We start from the raw sequence: 19,803 nt of genomic DNA on the forward strand, positions 1-19,803 counted from the left end.
CCGGTGCAGGTGGATGGCTCAGTGCAGGTGTAGAGCCCATGCAGGTGGAGGGCCCGGTGGAGAGCCCAGTGCAGTTGGAGAGCTCGGTGCAGGTGGAGTGCTCGGTGCAGGTGGAGAGCTCAGTGCAAGTGGAGAGCCCGGTGCAAATGGAGAGCCTGTGTGGTTAAGGTGTTGCCCACCATGGGGTGGCCATGGAGGGCCATGAGCAGATGAGGGCCCTGTACGATTCAGTGTCGAGCTGAGAGCTCAGTGCTGGTTAGTCCTATGGTGACCTGAGTGGGTAGTGCGCCACCTTTGCAAGCGGCGGTGGTTGGGGACCACTGCGAGGGTGGCTGAAGATGCCGGTCTTTCAGGTGGTGACCACCGGCAAGGCAATGGGGCTCACATGCCGTGTGCACTGATGCACACTTTGTGCATTGCTCACGTGGCGCACTTTCATCGTCAGCGACTGAGGTGGTTCTGAACCACACTTGGGGGGGAGGGGGGCCAGAAAACCCCAGCAAGCCAATGGGTGGCCACCGGTGGCTTTTTCGTGCCGCGGGAGATTTCGGCCACATGCATTGTCACGCACGTGGCCTTGCGACGAGGCCTCTGCCATGGCTAGGCAGTCATGGACCGTCGCTGAGGAGACAAACGGCGCTAATGGATTGCATGGCGACTACCGATGCAACCCCTGGCTAGGCCAAAGTGGGGTCGTGGCTCATCTGGGTGCACGATTTCGTGCGCCATGGTGCACTGACCAACCGCTGGGCGTGGCCTAGTGGGTGGGGGCCAGTGCGTGTTGGACAAAAATCGCGGCCAGTCACTATACCTCGCCGCTGGCTGCCGCGAGGCTTCTGGGTGCACGGCGTTGTGCACCCAATGTGCACTGTGCATGGCATTGTGTGTGCCATGCACAGTGCCAACGTGAGTGACTTGTGTTTGTGCATGGTACTGTGCACGTGGGTGCACAAAATCTTGTTTGATACTGCGCGTTTAAGTGCCCAGTACTTGCTCGCTAGTACATATGCCGAGTGCATTTCTTCTCTGCACGATCTACATTTCTAGGATAGGAAAGATGAGTGGCTCGGCCCTTTGAGCTGCAATAGTGGTGAGGAGCTCGGTTCCTTACCATGGCGAAAAAATATTTACTCGCCCATTTTCTGTAATAGCATTTTTCATAAATGTAAAAATTAAAAAGACCAAGAATACTTATCTGGATGGATGTTATTTGCTCGTCCAGTAATTATTCAGCATGCTAGAAAATCGTCCTTTTCGCACCTACGGCGAAGAGAAGAAATTGAATCCCATAGACGGTGCTACTGTTGATGCTAGAAAATTGCACAACAGGCCCAAAGGAGAGAAATAGTCATTCCCGGCCAACTGGATCGAGTTGGGCTTTGAACAGTGTTGTTTGGAACCCCCGGTAGTGTTCCGATGCGGTTGTACAATGGCAATGCGTATGTCTATGGAGGTGAATGAAAAACAAGTGCCGAGAAAGTAAGAGTAAGGGACACAGATTTACGTGATTCGGCATGTTGCCTATGTCCATGAGTGTTTGGGGAGGGAAAGTCCACTATAATATACTTGTTTGCAGTCTCTCATGAACTCTCATTTCTCATTGTACAAAGAAAGCTGGAACTCTTCCTGCTGGAGAAGATGTATTCCTCGAGAGGTTGATGAAGAAGAAGAAGAAGAAAAAGAAGAAGAAGATGAAGAAGATGAAGAAGAGGAAGAAGATGATCTCTCTTGGTCATCTGGCCCTTTGCTTTTATCTGACTCTCCATTGCGCGTGCCTGCCTTCTAGGAGGTGACTGGTCCCTTTGCGTGTCTGTCAGCGGAGGTCAGATTTAACCTTTAGGGTGTCTGAGCATCCCTTCCATTTCCCACTTCCTTTTGAAACCCTTCTCTTACCCTCCTGACCCATGGTCATTCCTGGTCTCCTACACCATTCCTCTCCATTTTGTCCTCTAGTTTGGTTTGGTGGGTTGGGCATATCCTTCAGTAGGCTAGGTGTTTTATCCTCCACACATACCATGTAAATAAAATAGCCTACAGTTTGTATGGCCTTTTGCATTAATTTTATATCGTGTTTATAGAAATCAAAAGTTGATATTTACAACTCTACTTGTAGTTGTATAGAAAAGCTTTGCAAGGAAAGAGACAGGTGCAATCTAACAAATACAATATTTACATATAAAACTATAATCATGCATCATTGTAATCTCGTAGAGGTATTTTAACAACAAATCACTAACTTGTCTCTTCACACAACAAAAGGATGAACATGACAGACGGATGATTTCGTTAAGCATATGATATATTTTTTTTTAAAGAAGAGGACGGTACCCCAATTTCTTAATTGCCCTCACTTATGGCGGAGGAATACCGTGGTAACAAATCAAGACACATGAGATTTACAGATATTCAAAGAAAAAATCATCCCATGTATCAAACTTAAAAAACAGCCTATACAATAAATAAAACCATGAAATAATCTAAACAAGCCTATCATATAAATCTAAATCAACAGGACAAAAGACAAAATAAAGCAGGAAAAAACCAACAAAATCTAGTAAAAACATAATGAAGGTAATCCAGAGTAATCCATACGAATTAGACCCTTCAACCTGCGAGGAAAATCCCCCAATTTGTTCCAAGCAAAATTAGACCCTGCCGCCTCTCGTTTAGCCAACCAATCTGCCACTTGATTTCCTTTTATGAAAATATGTTTTATGGAGCAAGTCATGGATACCCTGATATCATTAAGCTCCTTTCAGAAGTCCTCCAAGTACCACACCCCGCATCTTCTTTAGTTCCACCATGAGACTACAGTCAAAGAATCCTTAATACCGTAAAGAAGGGCTAATAATTTAGCTTTATTATTAGATCCAACGCCGACATGTGAAGCAAAAGCATGAACCAATTTGCCACGATCATCTCTAATGATCCCAACCACACCAGAAGAGTCTAGATTGCCAAGACTACTACCATTTGTATTTAATTTGAACCAGCCAGTCTGAGGTCTTCTCCAAGCAACTAGTCGACACCTGCAAACTATAGGGGTGATAGTAGAAATATTCAACCATTGAAGCACCTGCAAATCAAAGTTAGACAATCTAGAAATTTTATGTGAGTCATGACATAATAAACCAATCAAATGTTTAATAGAATGCAGTAAAGATTCAGTAAGACCCTCCATGCGCGCCAAGCATCTTCTTTTCCAAAGTCTCCAAATGATAATCACCGGAATGATCCCCATAATTAAACCAACTTGAGTACAGGATTTAGCACAACGAAACCAAGAGGACACTGTATCCTTCCATATTCTACCAACAAGAACACCAAACATGACTCCAAAGAACTACCACACCATATAGGGTATCTCACCTTCAAACAAAACATGATTTTGATCTTCATAATGCCCAACAACACAACAACAATTACACCGAGAAACAATCAGAATACCAATACGGCGAAGACGATCATCAACACTTAAAGCCAAATACCAAGCCTTCCACATAAACATAGACATTTGTAGCGGAATCAATTTATGCCACACCCAAGGATACCATTCAAATTGTGATCCCCTGATACGAACACAGTCCCAAGCCGACTTAGTAGAAAAACAAATTTTATCATATTTAGTCCATATTAATACATCTGAACCAGTCTTACAAGTGGCTAATGTATCCAAGATATCATCAACATTTTCCGGACCAACTAACCCTACAAGAAAATCAACATCCCAACTATTACTTGCCGTTTAATGTATGATGATAATGTGGAAATCTTCACAAATGGTAGCATGAGACCTATTCGGGAGCTTTTAGTGAAGATTACCACTAAAATCTCCCGAATAGATCTCATGCTACCATTTGTGAAGATTACTACATTATCATCATACATTAAACGGCAAATAATAGTTGTACCTCTAGCCTGTGAAAATTGGCCAAACTGATTTGCCCCCACACTCTGCTTTATCAGCCTTGAAAGCACTAATTGTAAAATGATAAACAGGTAAGGTGAAAGACCCTTGTCTCAATCCCCGACCACCATTAAAGAATCCTTTTGTTGTACCATTCATCATAATTGAATACCATGGAATATATATACACACCCGGATTAGAGCACAAAAATGAGGAGAGAATCCAAAACATCGAAGGACCTCCAGTAAAAAATTCAAATCCACCCAGTCATATGCTTTAACCATGTCAACTTTAAGCATAATATTCCCACTAGGAGACTTTTTATTAATGGAATTTACCAATTCCTGGGCAAGACTGATGTTCTCAAAGATACTCCTACCTGAAAGAAAAGCACATTGTTCCAACAAGATCATCCTTGGAAGAAAACCTGACAACCGGTTAACAATAATTTTGGAGCAAATTTTATAGAAAACTAAGCATAGGCTAATAGACCTAAACTTATCAAAACCCGTTGGGGCATCTACCTTTGGGAGCAAAACAAGATAGGAAGCAGAAAAACATCTCAGAAGTTGTTTATAAATAAAAAATTCTGAAATAGCATCCAAGACATCAAATTTCACTATCTCCCAATAGTTTTAAAAAAAACCCGAGCTAAAACCATCCAGCCCCGGAGCACTATCAGGCGGAATGGAGGACATTGCATCCCAAATTTCCTCCATAGTGGGAATTGAACAAAGATCACACTCTTCCTCCAAAATAACTGACGATATTAAGTGAGGCAAATTAGGAGGCTCTCTAGGAGATTCCCCTTTGAGAAAATAAGTAAAGAAATCAGCAACCCCTTGGTGAATTTGTTTAGGTGACTCATAAACAATCTCGAAGGGAGACCTTATTTCAAGAACTCTTTTATGCCTTTTATTTGCGAAAATTGCATGAAAAAATTTGGAATTACGATCCTCATCCACTTACCATTTCAATTTGGCCATTTGAGCTAGTCAGATATCCTCTCTTCGTTGCCAAGATGCTAACTGAATCGATGCATTGTGAAGCTCCCTATCTCAATCCCTAACCAGCATGAAAGAATCCTTTTGTTGTACCATTCATCATAATTGAATACCATGGAGTAGCTATACACACCCGGATTAGAGCACAAAAATGAGGAGAGAATCCAAAATATCAAAGGATCTCCAGTAAAAAAATTCCAATCCACCCGGTCATATGCTTTAACCATGTCAACTTTGAGCATAATATTCCCACCATGAGACTTTTTATTAATGGAATTTACCATTTCCTGGGTGAGACTGATGTTCTCAAAGATACTCATACCTGAAAGAAAAGCACATTGTTCCAACAAGATCATCCTTGGAAGAAAACCTGGCAACCGGTTAACAATAATTTTGGAGCAAATTTTATAGAAAACTAAGTATAGGCTAATAGACCTAAACTTATCAAAACCCGTTGGGGCATCTACCTTTGGGAGCAAAACAAGATAGGAAGTAGAAAAACATCTCAGAAGTTGTTTATAAATAAAAAAATTCTGAAATAGTATCCAAGACATCAAATTTCACTATCTCCCAACAGTTTTTAAAAAAATCCGAGCTAAAACTGTCCGGCCCTTGAGCACTATTAGGCCGAATGGAGGACATTGCATCCCAAATTTCCTCCATAATGGGAACTGAAAAAAGATCACACTCTTCCTCCAAAATAACTGGCGATATTAAGTGAGACAAATTAGGAGTTTCCCCTTGGAGAAAATAAGTAAAGAAATTAGCAGCCCCTTGGTGAATCTGTTCAGGCGACTCATAAACAATCCCGGAGGGAGACCTCATTGCAAGAACTCTTTTACACCTTTTATTTTCTAAAAGTGCAAGAAAAAATTTGAAATTACAATCCCCTTCCACTTGCCATTTCAATTTGGCCATTTGAGCTAGTCAGATATCCTCTCTTCATTGCCAAGATGCCAACTGAATCGATGCATTGTGAAGCTCCCTATCCTCTCCTCATCCCAACCCCTTTGTAACTTGTTTAATCGATGCATAGGATATAATCCAGTGTATCGAGGTTTAATGTAAAACAAAATAGGAGGTTGATGTGGCAACCTCCAATTGGACGGTGTAAATCTCACATTTGCATTGCATCCAGCTAGAAGAGGGACTTTATCGTAATTGAAACATGAGAAAGTATCTAGTTTGGATATTGAAAATACTTTAGGTATTCTCATAACACTTAACTACTATTCATTTTTTTATTATTATTTTTTACATACTTTTTATTACTATTCACTATTATTCAATATTCTATAATTATTTTTTCACTACTATGTATAGAATACATAAGAATACCTCACCACCTACACCGATACATAATCTTCGCAGAAAAAAATATATCTCGAAAGACAATGTATTTGAGTCTTTTCATCGACACCTGAAAGCTGAAAACATGGCTCTAAAATATAAAGATGGGAGTTTGCTTAGTACATGTTACACACATCCTATATACAGAAAACTCATGCACATGAACAGTGTTTGTGAAAACTAAACTTGCGTGATAAGCACTTGAAACGCCATATATACTACTAATTAATCATGACCTTCACCACTGAAATCTGGCTCAGCAGGCTTCGGTGGTAGTAGCTGTAGCACTCTCTGTGGCGCTGATCTGGTACTGGTGCGTCCACCCTTTGGTCGTCGCAAGGCTCGAAGTAAATGGACAACAAATTTTGATGCATAAATAGTTGCACCAAGACTTGCCGAGGTCCCAGCTTCATTTGCCAAAGCAAATTGCAGTCTATTTTCAGCATCACGCAAAGCCCTCTCATGGTTTTTCTTAGAGTAGCAGCGCCAAGCTGATTGGATAAAACAGGCCGCCCATGTTCTCCATTGTTGGGAGTAGAACCTGACAGAGATTTTTGCATATTTAATTATATCAAGGATCATTCGCGCAGATGAGGAAGATTATCAGAGTTCAAATAGCGATTAGTGTACTCTTTTTATTAAACGCTTCAATATTTGTTCAAGTTATTATAAATAATTCTTTGTACTATGATAATGCAACAAAGCAAGAAAAAACCATCGTCTTTGTCTGTTTTGATAGCGATAGAATAATTATCCAAAAAGTTAATAGGCATGGCTTAAAACCTTACTTGAAAGTGTGCTGCAACTCCTTGCTGTGGAGTTTCCGAAACTGAGAAGCCACATTCTTCAAATCCTCGGCCATTAGTGCAAAGGCTTGAACCTCTACTTTTGCAACCACTGTTCTTGTTGAAATTGGGAATTTGGTCGAGGACTGGGGATATAGGGCCTAAGTAAGAAGCTCTTCTCCACAAAAGTCGCCGGCTTTAAGATCAGCTTTGTTGAAAAAACCAGTTATTCCACCATTGGTAGTGGAAGTGGCTAGGTTTCCTCGCATGATAAAGAGCATCTCGTCCACTAGATCCCCTTCACGAACAATGTAGCTGTCTTGTGTGTAAAGTACTGGCTTGAGACGATCAACCAGCGGATCCCACAGTTGTTGATCCATCTTTTTGAACATGGGCACCTTAAAGATAAAATTAACTCGATGAACACCTTAACTAAAAAACAAAAGGACAAAATGATGCACAAAAACAATCGAGGGAAGTATTACCTTCATAAGAAGATCAAGGCAAAGATGGCTCTTTATGTCCCTTCTAAGATCCTTAGGAAGGCTACGAATGAGATTCTCTTCCTCCACACCTCTTGTTTCTAGCCACTTGTACTGTTCATATCGTCTAACCCGCTCCCTTAATTCGGTAGGGAGCATACGTTGGGACATCCACTATTCGGCATCAGTCTTCCTCACTCTCATTTCTTCTACTCTCACAGTTGTGGATTCTAGATATCTCTATAACAGCACAAGAAACATGAAATATATCACCTCAGTCCATTCTAGAACAATGAGTACTGTTGATCTGGAAATGGGTTTTTAGTGAATTTGAAGTTGAATGGATGGTATTAGAAAGAACAGACGCATATCATCATGTTTTCGTTCATAACTGTTGAGAAATAATCTCTCATTACTTGTGGAGACAAGATGTTGGACATGTTTATAAGAAATGAGCAATCATCTTTTGTAAAATCGGTTTTATGAGATAAGTTAGGTGCATGAATTTATTCACGGTATCAAAGCCTGCCACAGGATGAATGACGCTCAGTACAATACTACTTATCCCCTGACAAGTACCAAGAAAAATACTAGTCTTCACGTGAGGGTGTGTGTTGAGTAATAATCTCAAATTGTCTGTGGATAAGGTGATCTTGGGCATGTTTATAAAGAATGAATAATCATCTTTTATAAAATCAGTTTTATGAGATGAGTTAGATCCATAAATTTCTTCTATAACATAGAAACTAGAAAATAGAATACAAGAACTGTTGAGAATAAAATACACCTCAAAGGCGTTGACTGATGATGGCTGGAGTATATGTACAAATAATTAAGCATGTAATTTATATTGACGAATTAGCTGAGAATCTGATAAAACGATTAATTGGAAGGTTTAGATGTGGTCATGTACATGGATGAAAATGTTCTCATAATGCTACAACAATATATTGGCAAGAGAATCCATGAGGACCAAAGTATTACCTGCATATTGCCTATAAGTAATGAGAATAAGACCAACCCAGCGATGGCTATGGAAACAGCAAAGACTATCTCCCAGAAATATGTACTTGTATCCAAGTTTTGGCCTAGAGAACTGAAAGAAAAGGAAGGGTACAAGTTAAAAATGGCTTACTATAAGTTGACAAGCTTTGCTTGGATCTTTGTTTTTAGGATTTATATATTACTAACCTCAGACTACGCAATCCCCACCAGAAGCAGTAAGACAATTTGTCTAGAAAGTATTTTGATTCCACCACTCCAGACTTCAAAACTTTAGTAAATATTCCATAGTCGAAGGGATCATTACTTGAGTTTTCCTCCTGATCATCTGGTTCGACAATACGACAAAACTTACTAATACCATCCAAATAGCCACGTTCACTCTGGTTATCAGTGCAGTAAAAACCATGATCTAGACAACTCGTAATGTTCCTGCACTTTTTTCTCCAGCAAGCAACCTGACGTTCTATGCCAAACAAGTACCAAAAGGCTCCAACTACCTGGTACATACATTGTTCGTTAACAAACAATCTTGGATTAATAGGTTGAAGAATTTGAACCCAAAAAAAAAAAAAAAGGGTTACGTAATTTACGTGACTAGCTAGCATGTAGAGGAAAAGATTATAAGCAGCTCCAGCCCATGCTGTCTCAGTCAGAATGCCAGAGGTCCTAGTTACTTCTACATATAGTGGGTAGATCCGCAAAAGCCTCGGCACATATTGGGAGAAGATTACTGCCTTCAACATTTCTTTCAACAATGGCACTTATTACAAAATCTGTTCTAAAAATCTGTTCTTATTACAAAATCTGCACTACTAAAATCTGTAATATAAAATCTGCATTACTGAAATCTGTAATACATTTAATAGACTATAGTGATTAGTATTAGTTATATATTAGTATAACTATAGTGTATATTAGACTATTACTATTAGTTATAAACTTATATATTAGTATAACTATATAATATATTAGACTATATATAATATGATTTAATATATATATTTTATGTTTAAAACACACGATCAATTAAATTTTCATCTTTAATATTAAACTTTTATTTTATAAATTAAAATATGAAATTATTTCATATATGATATATAAAAATTTCACATATAATTATATATTATATATAAACTTATATAGATAAAATATTTTGTATAATATTAATTTTGTATAAAACTTATATACAAAATATTAATTTTTATATTTTTTTTCCAATCGGTCCAATCCGGTCCCAGAAATCGAAGAATCGGAACCGGATCAATTTTGGCCAGTTTGCATAATTTACGAACCGGTTTCGGACCAGACTGATTTTTTGGTTTAAATTTACACCCATAGAAATGGATGTTGATTAGACCGAACGAGAGGGGCCCTTAACTTTACCCTTAGATTTTGATTTATTATTCTTTTTTTAAAAGAATAGTATAAATGTTTTTATTATAATGTTTATAAGTGTCCAGTTGACTCTTGACCTTGATGCAGAATAAAGATTATTATGGTGGTTTGCTAAACAACGAAAACTAAAGATTGAGATGGAGAAAAATGTAAACAGAAAGAACACTTAGAGTTTCTTTATAAAAATCAAATATATTTTCTGAAATCCACAGGCTGGGCTAAAATAGCTATGGTAAAAAGACAAAGTTTCAATTATGACCAAATAATAAAATACGAAATAAATTAGATATCTCGCTAAAATCTAGTCGAGATCTAGAATAAAATCGTTGCTAAAAATAAGCATTACCATAAACAAAATTAATGAAAAATAGAAAAATAACTTAAAATGAAGATTTGGGAGGGGGGGAACGACTGATTTTGGACTCAAAAGAAGGACCACTAGGCATAGCATGGTGGTCATTACATACATGCCGAAGAAAGCTTTTTGAATTGAAGTCATATACGCGATTCTGATACTTGTAGCTAAAGTTAGGGCCAAAATACTAGCGTGTGCGCTATATCGCCTCATTTCCTTGCCCAACCGAAAAATGCTGACATTTCCTCACCCAATTGAGGAATGGTGACCATTCCTCTCCAAAACGAGGAATCTACATCTTTTCCCGCCAGTTTTGCGCTGATCTGCCTTCTTGAGGTAGTCCAATACTATTAATGTAAGGCCCAGTCTATGAGTCTGGACCAGTGCGCGAGAGGCCTAGCCTTTTCTTGGATGTATTTCGGAACGACGCCGTTTTGGGTAAACAGTTCCTTCTTCCTCAGCTCCCCGATTCTTTCTCCCCCTTTTCTCTCTTTCGGTTTCTGGTTTTCCCCGTGTCTCTCTCTCTCACGTTACCCACTTCCCTTCCCTTCCCGAATTCATCTCTTCCTTTTCGTTGGGTCTGTTCGTGAGTCCGGAGGTAATGCCCTAGCATTTTCTATTTTCTTTTTCCTCACTTTCGGTTTTTCCGTCAAAATCAGTTTCTCACTCGGTCGCATCCCTCCATTGCAGCAGATCACTGTGCTTCTCTCTCTCGCGTCCCTCTAGTTCTGCAGTTGGTGTTTTCTCTTCAGACTCGGCTCTTCTCTCCCTCTTGCGCAGTGTTTCATCTTCAGGTATATCTCTCTCTCTCTCTCTCATTTTACACATTGATTCCAAAAATCAGGGCCCTCATTGTCAGCACTCTCTCTTTCTCTCCAGTGTAGTTTTTCTTTTGTTTGTTGTGTAATTGTTGTGCTGCTTGTTCGTTAATCCCTGAAGCCTTGTAACCATCGAAGCCACCACTGGTGACACTTTTATTCGCCGGTAACCCATTCTTTTTCTCTGTTTCTCTCGCCCGCACACACGTTCACCTCAATTAATTCATTTCACTCCAATGAAATTTCTGGGTCATGTTTTCATTTAGTGTAGTCCGTGGGTTTTTCTTTGGGCATTTTCTTTGTATAAGCGAACACCATGTGTTGGAATGTTTTGAGTTTGGATTATTTGGGTGGGACATGCAGTGAATTTAATGGATACTCGGGATTGTGTAGTGGTTATTTTGGTACTATTTGGGTTTTTTTTTTTTATACGACCCTTGTAGTGGAGGTTAGACTGTTTGGAGTTACTATATTATTGTTTTGGTTGAGTTGTTGGTGATTGCTTGGAGTTAGGGGCCATTGAAGTGGGGTTGATATTTTGATTATTTGTGTTCGATGTTGACTTTGGTGGGTGTATAGGTCAATATTAAGATTAGTAAATGGTATTTTGGGTTGAAATGCAGGCTGTCCAGATTTCTATATGGTTGTCTTAGTGAGTGGTTTTTGCTATAATATGGTTGGGATTATTGGTTTTAATTATTAGATGGAAGTTATGCCAATTGTAGTTTAATACTCAGTGTATATATTTTGTTTCTATTAATAGGTGAGGAGATTTTTAGAGGTCGAATTCAAGACATAGACAATACGCTGCAGGAGTCAGGTAAGCGGGGTTCCTATGCTAGGTTTTATACGAGCTTATAAGACTGAGGTTGACTTTCTGAAAACTTGCATATTTTGTGATGTATTAAGAACTTGGGAAAACAAAAACCAACCTCGGTCATTTATTTGCATACTCATGAAATATGTGTGGAAAAAGGAAAAATATTTTTTAACATGCATTGTGTAGTCATGAGCTAAATTCTGTTATGATGTCACTGAAATCTGAAAAAGAGCAATATTTGAGAATTCTAAAAAATTGTGCATTTATTTAGAAAGATGCTCCGACTTTTGTTTTCAATATGTAAGAATGATCTAGTTATGTTCTGGTATTATGTTTTGTTTTGATATGGCATCTGAAAACCTTTGGCATGGTATACTGATTTTGTATCTGACTCTATTTCTGCTCTGCTCTGTTTGGGTTCGTACCAACTTCTTTGTTTCTGAGTGCACCCACTTTGGAAACAAAGTGGTTTTATTGTGGTCTTTCCTGTGTGGACACTCAGGGCTCCGAGAAGAATACGGAAAAGATTTCACCTCTGTCTCTACCCGGTTTGGCCACCGTGGATAGCACAACCCTACCACGGGGGTGAAACATGGTCTCTGCTCTGTAAGATGCTCTGTTTTGATGTGATGATGATGCTCAGTTTATGTTATGCCAAAGTATTACGGGTTTTACTTGTCTTAAAACTATCGCTCTGTTACTTTTGGAAAACATGTTTTGTTCTGCATGATAACTCTGGAAAACATTTTGTTTTGTTCTGTATTGAGTTTTGCTAATAAAGTTTTTGGAGATTTATTTTAGTTGTGTTGGGAAATATGTTTTTAAGTGACAGGTAGTAATTTTCCAAGCCACCTGGGTTTGAGGCGTTATAATTAAATTCAAATCTATCAATTGAGGTTCATCGGACTTTAATTCGCTTGCATCATTACTTGATAATGTATATATGAAGAGTTGTTACAAAATTTAGTATAAGAATTGATCGATGATTGTCAATAATTAATTAATTTAGTTTAAAGGTAAATATATTGAGAAAAAAAATTTATATGTTTTTTATTTTCTTTAATTTATACTTTTTCCAACACAAATGGATATATGTTTATTTTGATATACTAATTTAATCATAAATCTTGATATATGTTAAAGTTCTACTTTGAATGATAGGATCCGTTCTATCTCCGTGTCTTGATATGGACGGGAGATAGTACTTGAATTAATTTTCTGGATTACAATAAACACAAGTCGACAATTTGAAATTCTTCTTATCTTATTAAGAGGATTTGCATGTTGTTCTTTGGTAAGATATCCACAATGACTATTTTCCCCACAAAAACGGCAAGTATTTGCATGCACTTTGGTTTTGTAATTTGTCAATCGAGTGGCACTACATAAATCTGAATGATTTTCTTCTTATTCTTTTTTAAAGAAAATAGAAGACCTAACTACCATCCAAGAGGTAGCTAAAGTGTGAGTCATATTAATATTAACATCACCTTTTCAATACTTTATATCTCATTATATTAAAGTGGTAATATCCATTAATTATTAAATCAACTATTATTTAAAAAAAAAAAAAAAACTCAAACATAAATGGATATAATTATTAATATACTTCAGAGAAAATTTGGTGTTTGTTAACTAGGTTGACATTATCTTCCATAAATGGTTGAGTGGCTAAAAAAGTAAAAAAAGGAGTCAAGAAATGCCCATGAATTAATTGGCAGTGGAAATTTTAGGAGGTGAGTATGTTAGGTCTATGATATATTTTCAAATGAAGAGAAGACAATATTTTTTTTTGATAAACAATGCATACTATTTTATTCATCAACCAAAGAAATTACATCAAGGCATCATGCCATATGATTTGTGAAACATCTTCAGGAAAAGAATCCCACCAAACCACTAGCTCATCAATACCCCATGCATATCGTGCCAAACAGTGGGCAACTTCATTGGCCAAACGACCTTTATGTTGAGTAATTACTTTAGGAAATCTTTGTAGCATCCGCTTGATCTCAGATACCAAGTTTCCCCAAATAGACATAGACTCCTGTTCCTTATTAATCTCTTGGACCACCAGCAAAGAGTCACTCTCCACCTCGAGCTCACGGATGCCCAAGGGGAAGCAAATCTGGAGGCCTCTCAGAACAGCCAAAAATTCAATCTCAATTGGATCACTCACCTCATGTTCTGGTTTACTTGCTGTTAAGAGCACCTTTCCATTCTCATCTCGCAAGACAATGCCTACTCCCGATCTACAATGCTCATGGAATGTAGCACCATCAATATTAAGCTTCAATACCCCTGCAGGAGGAGGCTGCCAGCAGCATTGAGGCATCAGTCCTTTCTTATGCTCATAGGAAGCGGATAAATGCTCTTGGTACAATGAAAGTGCATGGTCAATGGCCTGTTCTGGGGATAATATTTGATTCTCAAACATTAGTTTGTTCCTTCTATTCCATAGACCCCAAGCACAAAGGACCAAAGACTCCATTTCTCCAGCTTTGTTTCTTCTTATCAAATATTCCAACACTTGAGTAAAATCTCGAGGACCACTACTGCCCTGCAAGAAGTTGAGCTGGACCTGCAAAGACTCTATGAAGCTTGAACAATTGAGGATGGTGTGATTTGTGTCTTCAATCTCAACTTGACACCACTTGCACTGAGCATCAGTCACCACCTTCTTTGTTTGGAGATTTTTCAAAGATGGTAGCCCATTTTTGCACACCCTCCAAGCGAAAATTTTTATTCTATTTGGAACTTGCAGCTTCCAAATTCTTTTCCACAGTCTGCATTGCCCCCCTCTAGCTGACCCTTCACCCGACTGCCTCTCCTCATCAAAAGATGCAAACAAACTGTATGCACTCTTGACACTAAACAGGCCATTATGCTCATGTTCCCAAACAAAACAATCAGGTCTTTGATCAGGGGTAAGTATCATATTCAGTACTTCATCCGCTTCCCTTGGTGGTAAGAATCTTCTAACCTTCTCTATATCCCACATCTTTGTATTAGCATCTATCAGTTCAGACACTTTCCAATTCAGCTGAGTTTGAGTAATCGAATCAATTGTAGGTACCAGTTTATGATTAGGCAGCCAATAGTCAGTCCAAATATTGATAGCCTTTCCATCTCCTACTCTCCATCTGCACCCTTTTAGTAAGAGAGACTTTGCTTCCCAAATACCCCTCCACACATAAGAAGGTTCATTGCCTAACTCAGCCTCCATGAAGTTAGAAGAAGAAAAATACCTGGCCTTGTAGATCTTATGAAGTAGTGAGTCTTCCTCTTTAAGGATGCGCCAACCCTGTTTAGCTAATAGTGCCATATTAAAGCTTCTCAGGTTCTTGAAACCCATCCCCCCGATTGCCTTTGGTTCACACAGCTTTCTCCAACTGATCCATCTTATTCTGTTTTCGTCCTTCTGTTGTCCCCACCAAAACTTTGCAATAAGACTCTCCAACTCAGAGCACAAAGAGGCAGGCAATTTAAAACAACTCATGATATAGGTAGGGATAGAGAGAGCCACTGCTTTGATGAGCACTTCTTTGCCCCCTTGAGATAAAAGCTTCTCCTTCCACCCTTGTAATTTTTGCCACAACTTGCTCTTTAACACTGAAAATGCTTGATGTTTTCCTCTACCCACCATAGGAGGAAGTCCCAAATATTTGTCATAGGATTGGTGCTGCTGAACTCCCCAGAACCTCATGATTTCTTCTTGTTGACTCGAGGGCACATTTTTGCTGAATAACATAGAAGTCTTATCTCTATTCACCATTTGGCCCGAGGCATTTTCATAGACTTCCAGTAGGTGAAGTATGTTTCTATTAGTCTGTAGAGTAGCCCTGCAAAATAACACACTGTCATCTGCAAACATAAGGTGATTTACATTTGGTGCACTTCTACACACTCTGATCCCCTCCACTGCTTCTTGTCTATCAGCTGCTTTAAGAATAGATATGAGGCCCTCAGTACAGAGAAGGAAGAGATAGGGGAAAGGGGATCCCCTTGTCTCAAACCTCTCGTTGGGAAGATAGGACCCTTAGGCTCACCATTCACCAAAAAGGAAAACGATACAGAAGTCACACACAACATTAACAGCTCAATCCACTTGGTCCCAAACCCCATCTTTCTCATGACAGATTCAAGATAGTCCCACTCAATACGATCATAGGCCTTACTCATGTCAAGTTTAAGGGACATAAAACCCTTCTTTCCTTTCCTCTTCCTTCGAAGGAAATGCACTAATTCATAAGCAATGAGCACATTATCTGTTATTAACCTTCCGGGTACAAAAGCACTTTGAGAAGAGGAAATTATTTCGGGTAACACAACCTTCAGTCTGTTTGCTAGTACCTTTGACACCAATTTATATAAGACATTGCATAAACTGATTGGCCTCAAATCAGACACCACCTCAACATTTCTCTTCTTTGGAATCAAAGTCACAAAAGTATGATTTAACTGAGGAGGGAAACTACCAGTATTCAGAGCAGTTAAAACAGCCTTTGTAACATCCCTTCCCACCACAGACCAGCATTTTTGATAAAACAAAGGAGCCATACCATCTGGACCAGGGGATTTTGTAGGCTTCATCTCCTTTAAAGCTGCTTCCACTTCTGCTTCCACAAACTCCTCCTCTAATCTTTGTTTCATCTCATTAGTCACCCTACCAGCAAGGTTATCTAGAAACTGCAAATTGCCTCTATTAGCAGAAGCTATAAAAAGCTTCTGAAAATAGTTGAGGATCACTTCATCTCGTGCATCTTCCACTTGCCAATTACCATTAGCATCCCGAATGCCACTTAACAAATTCTTCCTCTTTCTCTGTGAAGCCTTATGATGGAAGTAACTAGTATTTCTATCCCCCTCAGCCAACCAAAGAGCTCGTGATCTTTGCCTCCACATAATTTCATTTCTCTCGAGCCATTTGTGGACCTCAACTCTAGCTTTTTTAAGATCTTCTTGCATAAGGCCCCTTGGGTCAGAATCTTCAATCATCTTAAGATGTAACTTAGCTTTTCTTAGATTTTTTTGAACATGACCAAAGCTGTTTTTGTTCCAAACTGCTAACTGTTGACCACATCTTCTTATCTGTCCCATTACTCCTAGCATTGTTCCCTCACCAAAACCTTCCCCCCAGGCTTTTTCAATGATAGTTTTACAGCTCTTTTCCTCCACCCACATAGCCTCAAAACGAAAGAGTTTCTTCCCTTTTCTTGGCATTCTGTTAACCTGAAGTTGCAACTTAATAGGCACATGATCAGAATATGCCACACTACCATGGCTTACACTAGCCATTTTGAATAAAGCCTTCCACTTTAGGTTTGCCAAGCATCTATCCAACCTTTCACTGATGCATTGAGCAGGTTCCCTTTTATTGCACCAAGTAAATGGATTGCCTTTAAAACCCAAGTCTAACAGTTCACAGTCATCAATCACTTCACTAAAAGCTTGGATCTGTTTATCAGTTCGAATTCTCCCACCACATTTCTCATTAGGACTTAACACCTCATTGAAATCACCCATCAATAACCATCCTTTATCACTTGGTACCTTCAATGATCTTAAAAGGTTCCAAGTTTCATGGCGCCTACTTGGGTCAGGTTGACCATACACCCCAGTAAAAAACCAAGAATCGTCAGCAGTGGTGTTATCCTGTAAAGTTGCATGAATATGACTGCGAGAGTAATTCTTGATGACTATATTAACATCATTTTTCCACAGGAGAGCAATGCCTCCACTCCTCCCCTCACTACTTACTGCCAAACAGTTCTTGTACCCCAATCTATACTTCAGTTTTTCCATTCCCTTTTCACTTAATTTGGTCTCTTGTAGAAACAAGACCATGGGATCTTCTTCCCTGACTAAATCAGAGAGAGCTCGAACACCTCGTGGGTTCCCAAGCCCACGTGTGTTCCAACTGAGGAGACTCATTTGGTTCGGCAGGGCTGTTCAACAGCCTCTGCCGATAACTCATGTATTTGATCAATTTCAGTCACCCTAGTCGTCTTTGCTTTCTTACTCCCACCAATTATTGCATTGTCACAACTATCACCTTGTATGGGACGTTTATTACCTGAACTCTCAGTATTAATAAATGAGGTCATGCATGGATTACGAGCACGTTTTTTCCAGGTATTACGAGAAGACCTTCTAATTGGTTGCACTGAAAGTTGATGGGCTTCATTTGATCCTTTAGCTGGAGAGAAACTATCATCTATAAAACCCACCGTGGTATAGTTTGCATGGCCATCTTGCATAATTTCGTGAAATCTGCTTCCCTCCGAATTTTGAGTAACCGATATATGTTCAGCCAATCTAATTCCGTGAAATCTGCTTCCCTCCGGATTTTGAGTAAATGATTTATCTTCAGCCAATCTTATTGAAGATAACGGATACTTTTCGTGACAACTGTTCTCTTTCGTGGATCCCGCCATTTCCTTTTTTGTATTTTGAACGCAGTCCCCGTGATCTAATCCTTCAACATTGCCTACAAACCCGCTATCCATACCACCCTGCTCCGAAACTTCTGCACCATTCCAATTTGAATTGCAAGCGTCCGTCTCCCCCATTGGAGCTACACCTCCACCATCTTCGCCACCCTCATCCTCCGTATGCTTCCCCATCTCCGTTTGCATGCTTTTTACAGTCGAAACATGCTCCTTATGAGAAAAATACCGAAGACGACGACCTCCATCTTCCGCTCGAAGCCAGCTACCAAACTGTTTTGGCACTCCCGTAACAATTTTGACTGGACACTCAACGCCATCATGTATAATTCTACCACACTGCAAGCAGAAACGTGACAACTTCTCATATTTGATTGGAACCCAAACTTTTGACCCTTGCAAAGTAATAGTACGTCCCCTGGCTAGAGGCTTCTTCAAATCCATTAGAATTTTAACTCTAAGGAATTTACCCCACCCCACATTGTCTTCATCCGCCTCCACTTCCTTCACCTCCCCTATAGAATTTCCCAGCTTTAACCCACACTCCCTGGACATCCCTACCAACGGCAAGTTATGGAACTGAACCCATAACACGGCCTTGTCGAAGGATATCTTATTCAATGGAGTAAACCCATCAAATGCATTCATTACAAACATATTTCCATCAAAAAGCCATGGCCTGCCACTCTCTACCCGGCTCTTATCTACGTGGGTAGCAAACGTGATGATGAAAAGATTCCTCCCCACCTCTGTAAATACCGCAGGCTTGCTCAATCTCCAAACCTTCGCCATTGTATTTTCCACAATATTCTTTCCGACCTGTCTCTCGGACCATATTTTGCTAATCAAACTGCGATCACCTTTACGTAAGATCTCTGGTATCCCCTCCCCCTCAATATCAATTGCCGCACCTTCCTCCTCATTCAACTGGAAATTCTCCATCATCTCCTGGAGATCCTCCATAGCTACACCTCACTCCTTCTCGTTTCCGAACTCACAACACCACCTCTATTCTCTAGAGAGAAAATAGAGAGGAGACTTTAATGTAAGAGTTGAATGTTTACACTAGAAGACAATATTTATATATCATATGTTAGGTAGTTTTATGCTCTTACTTTTGGGTAGTGGTAGAAATTGCAAAGAGTCATCTGAACTATTTATTTATTTAAATAAATAAATAAATTTATTTATTTTATAAAAAACATACTTTATTCATGATAATGCTATGTACAAGACATTGAATACATGAAGGGATTTGCTCCTGTCCTTGATACCAAAGGCATTATTACCTAAGTCATGGGCCACTATGTTATTAGTCCTCATTGTATGCTTAATAAAACATGAGTCAAAAGAATGCCAAAGTCGATCTTATATCTGAAATAAGCATTCCTGGATAAGAGTCAATCTCTACAGAAGTATTGAGGCCTTGGAT

At 39.2% G+C, this 19,803-nt stretch overlaps 1 pseudogene; it reads right to left on the reverse strand.

Moving 5' to 3' along the window:
* Window positions 1–6,487: 6,487 nt before the first annotated feature.
* Window positions 6,488–11,103, reverse strand: LOC109019126 (annotated as a pseudogene).
* Window positions 11,104–19,803: the final 8,700 nt, after the last annotated feature.

The sequence above is a fragment of the Juglans regia genome, chromosome 7 (assembly GCF_001411555.2).
Source record: "Juglans regia cultivar Chandler chromosome 7, Walnut 2.0, whole genome shotgun sequence".
Taxonomy (NCBI): domain Eukaryota; kingdom Viridiplantae; phylum Streptophyta; class Magnoliopsida; order Fagales; family Juglandaceae; genus Juglans; species Juglans regia.